This window comes from Solanum stenotomum, unplaced genomic scaffold, assembly GCF_019186545.1.
Source record: "Solanum stenotomum isolate F172 unplaced genomic scaffold, ASM1918654v1 scaffold5343, whole genome shotgun sequence".
Lineage (NCBI taxonomy): Eukaryota > Viridiplantae > Streptophyta > Magnoliopsida > Solanales > Solanaceae > Solanum > Solanum stenotomum.
In genome coordinates, this window is record NW_026035679.1 from 1 (window position 1) to 7,185 (window position 7,185).

The 7,185-nt window shown below is 34.9% G+C and overlaps 1 pseudogene; it reads right to left on the reverse strand.

Moving 5' to 3' along the window:
- Positions 1 to 1,127: 1,127 nt before the first annotated feature.
- LOC125852790 (uncharacterized) lies at positions 1,128 to 5,175 on the reverse strand (annotated as a pseudogene).
- Positions 5,176 to 7,185: the final 2,010 nt, after the last annotated feature.

Below are 7,185 nucleotides of genomic sequence, written 5' to 3' on the forward strand. Positions count from 1 at the left end.
GATTGGGCCGTCGAGGCCACCATGATCTGTATAGAGAAACTGAAAGCAGGTGTATATCAATATAATACATCAAACAATTAACAAGAAGCAGCAAACCAACAAACTAGGCCAGCATGGCCATAACGTAGTTGTACACCCCACACAACTAGTCTTCAAGTCTCTAAGTGTAGTAAAGATTCACTACAACATTTTATGTCTGCAACCACCCTAGAAAAGTGTAGCCTAAACTATGAAAAATTGTGGCCTTTGATAAAAGGCAACACTTTATTACTTTAAACCACGCTTTTCCAGGGGTGGCCGAATGAGGCGTAACCTTAGAGTTTAGGCGACACTTTTCAAGTGTTTCCTTATCAGCTACGCTTAAAAGCGTAGCCTAAAGGCAAAAAGGCCACACTTTGCAGCTACGCTTAAAAGTGTTGCCTTATCAGCTACACTTTCAAGAGTAGCCTAAAAGGCAAAAAGGCCACGCTTTGCGGCTACGCTTAAAAAAGTTGCCTTATCAGCTACACTTTTAAGCGTAGCCTAAAAGGCAAAAAGGCCACACTTTGCAGCTACGTTTAAAAGTGATGCCTTATCATCTAGGCTTTCAAGTGTGGCCTTTGCATCCATATTGCCCACGATTAATAAGTGTTGCCTTTTTTATCTTATGTATGACAACACTTTGAAGTGTAGTCCTTTCCCATGTGCATACCACAATTTACAGTCCTATGGCTACACTTTTAAGTGTGGTAATATTATTTTGGCTATAAATAATTTATATGCCACAATTTCTAATTAAAAAACACCAATATTGTTTTGCAATAAATAATCTCAAGCATTAAATTAGCTAATAAGTAATTCAAATTTATATTCACCATAAACTTCAAAAGATAGTATGTCTTTTGTACATACACATACTTATAAAGCAATATTTTAAATATGTGTACACAATAGTTCAAAAAGTACTCTCACAATAGTTCAATATATTCTAGCAATGAATATATTTCACAAAATCAAATATAATGCATTCAAATTTTTACAATAGTTCAAAAACTCTTCATCATCCACTTCAATGTGATCAAATTGACTTGCGGCGACCCTTCAAATTTGATCACCTCCATTTCCCTACACAAATCAGATTGTAGCAGTTATAGAAGAGGCAAGAAGTTCTTGATTACAACAGTTATAGAAGAGGCAAGAAGTTCCAGATTGCAGTAGTTATAGAACAACATATCAAATTGCAGATTGCAGCAGTTATAGAGAACAACAAATCTGCAGATTGCAGATTCCAGATTGCAGCATGCAATTCCAGATTGCAAATTGCAAATTCCAGATTGCAAAGTACAGTTCCAGATTGCAAATTGCATATTCCAGATTGCAGCATGCAGTTCCAGATTGCAAATTACAGATTCTAGATTGCAGCATGCAGTTCCTTGAAAGATACTTCTATGCAAGTTGAACATTCATTCACATATTGTATATGCATAACAATAAATGAGACCAAAGCATATAATCATATGCCATTGAATTAGCTCAGGCCAATACTTTAACAAAGATGTATTCATAAACAAACAAATATCATAACTGAGATTCTCTTTACATGAAGAAAATTGGACATTTGCAAAAAACCAGGCAAACAAAATTGATCAGAAAAATCTTATTCATAATCACACATCATTTACACTACATTAATTAGGCACCAAAATGCATTCAATTTAAAGGAAGGAGTTAGTCTCTTGAAAGATAATCAATAATCGTAGAATAACAAACTCAACTATTGTGCTCTTCACAATTCTAAAACAACAGACTAGACATCTTGAGATAACTAATATGTCATGCAAGTGATTTGGCTAAAAAAAATTGCCAAGGGAGAAGACAGAATCTAAAAAAATTTGAAGATAACAAACAACAACTTATGCGGATATGGAATTAAAAGTCATAAGATATGAACAACTTCAAGCAGCTCATAAATTTGAGCTTAATCGAACTCTTTTTACTCGAAATGAATACATTGAAGCTAAAGTAACAACTAACCTTAAACAAATATTATTATGCAGGAACAAACCAATAGACAAGAAGTGCAGTACCTATGATCTGGTCTCTGTTGTTAAAAGGCAAAGCCCCTTCTTCTTCCAGGTGAGTAAGAGGATTCAAACACTTGTAATTAAGTAAATAGCAGGCCGAACAATTAAGAAATTCAGTTTGTGAGAACTCACAAACTTTAATTTATCTTATAATTTTCTTTGAATATAGAGTACTGATGTATATATTAGAATGTCTAGTCTTATGATCTTTTTGTTGATACCAGATTATTCAGACAATGGTGAATAGGTCTGCTAAAACTGTCATAATACTCCTTCCATCCCATTGCTACAACAGTGTATGATTGGTACAAATTTTAACATGTACAATTGAATTATGATTATTAGTGATAGTGGAAAAATATTTAATTTAGAGTTGAAGAGTTAGTTTGATAAGATAATATCGTACTTATCAGATTTTGAATTTGGATAGTCCGACATTGAAGTATTAGAAGTTGGATACTTGGCAGCCGGTTGTTAAGATCCCAGAAAAATTTGAGTGGACGAAAAGACTATTTACTCAGGGAGGGAAGATGAAGTATATCGACTCTCCTTAATATACACAAATATTTTATATCTATTGTCTATATTGTGCATGCTTGTAAGTGTTTCAGCAATTTGGAGAAGATCATGGGGGATTTTTATTGGAAGGGTAAGAAGTGTAATAGGAACTTCACCTAGTAGAGTGGAAGAAGTTTATGGTTCCCACATGGAGGGGGAAGGAATTAGGAGACTATCCACCTATATTACAACGCTTTTATGGTAAGTTGTGGAGATTTTCTCCCAGATAGAAATTTGCATGCTTCATGGAGAGTGGTTATTTGAAAGTGACTTCTCTTCATCGTGAGACTGATTGAAGCTGCTGAAACTGCACCTAGTAGTTGATTTGTGCCAGAAATGAGACATAGTTTCTCCCAGTCCTCTTGGTCTTTCAGCCTTTACGCCTTTACTTCCTTTCCTTTTTACTTTTCAAGCCTACGGATCTCTCTTTTAAGATGAGAATCCATCTAGAACAACTCTTTGGCCAACTGCAACCTTTGAAACTTGGGGATGATAGGCCGGCTCCTCTACCCTTCTCCACTTAAATACTAGATTTAGTTCGCTTGGGGCAGGGCTCTAACTTGTGACATAACACATAAGTCCCTCAATTGGTCCCTATTGAGCTAACCCTTGGTGGCTAAAGTCTACCAATCTGATCCACAACTACCAAAATCTCAACTTTCTTCATGTTACCAAAACAGAGAAGAGGAAAAACAACACTATAAATCATTGTTGTTCTTTTCCACATTTGCACTCCCATTTTACTAGCTCTATGTGTTCTGAACTGGGCATAATCAGTTGATCACCTTCAAAGCTCAAATCAATTCGAAATAAAATAATTTGTGTTCCAAAAAAAGGGCTCATTGAATTGCTTGTTCTCAGCTGGGACAATCTTTCAAGGACATGCAACTGCTGAGGCACCCATATAGAATTTATCTTAAGTCCTAAGACAGATATTGACCAAGACAAAACTCTAAGCCAAGTAGAATTTCTCTGATAATTTTCTTTGAATATAGAGTACTGATGTATATGTTAGAATGTATAGTCTTATTGTAAAGACCTTGTTGATATTATGGGTAAGGTGGTAAATCATGATGATACAGATTCAGACAGAACAACAGAGACCAGATCACCACAAGAGAAGACAGGGCAAGACCAACAATATCAGCCTAAGGCACAGTTAGGTAAGACACTTAAATCTACTATTTCTACTCATAATAACTATAATAATCTTATTGTCCAGGAACAAACCAACAGACAAGAAGAACAAGAAAACCAGCTTCACAATTTCATACATCAACAAACAAAACAAAGGATGATTTGAATGAAGAACTAGACAGGGTTGAGGAAAATACAGTTGAGAAGTTCAAAAGAGAGAAAGAGAGAAAAGCCTTAAGGAACCAACAACACCACAACCCATGGCAAGTGAACCCATGTCAAGTGAAAACTTTTAGAGGTTTCTCAAGTTAGAAAGCTTGCAATTAACTGCATCAATAAGCCAACTACCACAAAGAAGACTTTCAAAAAAACTGAGACGACTAATTAGCCAACTATCACAAATTTACAATCACATAGGATACAGTTCTTTAGGATACTAATTTGCTAACTTATTGTTCTAAAAAAGAACATTTGAAAAAATATGAAATACCTTTTGAAGAATCGGATCATGAGTTGACCCGGAAGAATGTGGAAGATTTTGGCCTTTTACAGCTTGTACACTACTCGCATCAATAGGTGAAGCAAAGTTAGATCCAACACACCCTGGCATATCTCGAACATTCAATCCAGGGTTGTTTTGAAGCAACTGACTAAAGAAATGTCGCATTTCTTCTCTCATTTCAGTCATTTCTTCTTTTAGAGAAGTGATTTCATTGGCATGTTTCTGTTTTAGCTCGTTAGTTTCCTCATCTTTCTTCAAAGAACTTGTTGTCACTGATCTACCATAGCACCTTAGTCGACCAGGTTGCTCCTTTCCAAACACTGCCGTAAAAGCATCATCTGTTGTTTCCCCAGAATTTTGGTGCTTCTGAAGTTCAGCCTATTGAACAAAATTGACATCCATATTAAATGTAAGTACTTCTTTCTTTCCAGCTTAAATGAGTTTATGATTCATTAAGTTAACTTTAATTGACATCCCTTCCAAGCAAACTGTCCAGCAACTCAAGCATATTAAAATAAAATTATTACCCTCCCAACAATAGATACTTTTAAACCTGAATTAAATTCATCACTAATCCACTTTAAAAAACTTACTATTGCAACTTGAGTATCGGCCTAAATTTCCTTTCCAGTCTTTGTACGAGTTGCAATAAACATTTCACATTTGGATGGTTCCTCATTGTTTTCTTTGGTTGCACGCTACAAATTACATCAAAAGAAATAAAAAAAAACATATGGACGAAGATGATACAGTGGACAGTGGCTAGTAAAAAATAGTACAAATAGATGAAATTTGATTTTTTTACGAAATATCTGCTAAGTATTACCAATGCCACGCGTACTCTTGCAAAATTAATAGGTCCCATTCGATGCCTCCACTTTTGCTTTTTCCTGTTTTGAGAATTCATCTCACACATGGCCTATAATTAAATAAAAAGAGATGTTTGAATTAATAAATAAAACAAAAAAAGAATAGATATGATGCAAAATAAGTTGAAGAGTAGAAATGCACTATTTTAGCCTTACTTGAACAGTTGGGTGTTTCAAATACTTGATCAATTGACGGAATTGACCTTCTGGTATGTCATTAGGACGTTTTGCTAGCATATCCTCAACGGTACTATTTTTATCAAAACATCTCTCTTTAATTTTTTGCTTGTGTCGCCTCCAAGCATCACGAAGACCAGTCATCACCCACTTCTTTCCTTCTACTGGAATTAGGAATTTTGACTATGCAAAATAAAATACATTTAGCTTCAGCCAAAAAAAACAAACAATAAAATATGCAATCTCAAAATTAATTGTTCTTACATTGATATATTCCCACATGCGCTTTTTAGTATCTTTTGGCACCGCATGCCAACTAGTGTACATCAAGTTGATGAATCTAGGATTCCTTGAAATTGTTCCTATAAAGTTGGTTAATTCCGACACTATCTTACCAGTTGGTCCCACTGCTTGTCCTTTATCAAATGTCACTTCCTTTCTTTCTTCCAAATTTCTTGCGTTAATATCCTTACATGTTTTTCCTCGGACTTTTTTCAGCTCCAATATTCCTAGATTTATGTAATAGTAAGGAAATAAAAATTTTCTTTTATGTAAGTAATAAATCTTACAACGCTTAAGACATACCTTTTGTACTACAATCAATGCCAATTTCCTCGTCTATAGCACACTTATCCCCGCCGATTTCTTCTTTATCCACAAGATCATCAGCTACTGTATAGTTATCAGTTTTTGTTTCATCACCTATATGTATCGCTTGTTTTTTATTAAACTGGTCAAGACTAGTAGCTGGTATGACCGACCTCCTCTTTACCTGCTTGCAGTTTGGTAGATCATTAATATCATGTTCTTTCTGCAGCTGTTGTTCTTCCAGAAACTGATCAAGACTTGTAGCCGGTAGGACCGACTTCCTCTTCACCTGTTTGAAGTTTAGTAAATCTTGAATATCATGTTGTTCCACTGCATTACCAAGTGTTTCTCCAGTCACATGTACTGAAGCAGCAACACCTTTCTGGGAAGACGTTTGGAACCTAAAGTTGTGCATAGGAAGTTTAATTCCTTTCTCTTGAATGGACTCTCTAGATTGAAATAAGCTCTTTTTAGTTTGTCCTTTCCCAACAACCATATGTGAGGTACCAAGCTCTTCCCTTGAAGACGATTGAATTACTGATTTGTACTCAACCAATTTACTTTTTCCTTGTTGTGGAATGAAATCCTCAGAATTCTTTCTTTTATGCGCTATTGGTGCATGCTCTTTCTTAGCTTTATCATTGCGTTCGTTAGCAAGTTGTTCTCTCTTAATTTTGAATTGGTTAGCCAATTCAGTACTTGATCGGTATTGCATATCAAAGTTCATATTCTTCAATGGACTTTGAGCTTTGTTCGGATTCAAACCCTTTTTCTTTAGTGCTACTGATTGACTCATTCTTCCCGCTTTCTTTTAATCTTTTTATTTTCTTTCCCTACAGTAAGTTAAACTACAAAACAATAATCAGGTGATTGTTAACTTTGATAAAAGCAAACCTGCAAAGAGAAGAGGTTCTAGCCTCATAATCATATACGTTCTAGGATTATTAGATAGGAAAAGCTACAGAAATCTAACTTTAAAAGATTTAAATGTGTTGCCTTCACTGTGCTAATGAGAACAAGTAGTGAAATAATCTTTAGCTTCCAGAAAGATAAGGGAGTACTACATACAGATAACTGATTTCATTGTGCTGCCTTCACTGTGCTGCCTGTAATGTCCAATGCCTGATAATAATAGGAAAAAATAAGTATTTAGATAATAACCACAATTCACATTTACTGATTAGAAAGCAATTTGATAATTGTAACATGAATACTCCAGATATTACTAACCTTAGTCATACAAGTTTATGCCAACAAACAGTCAAATAAAATAATAGTAAGCTAGAATTAC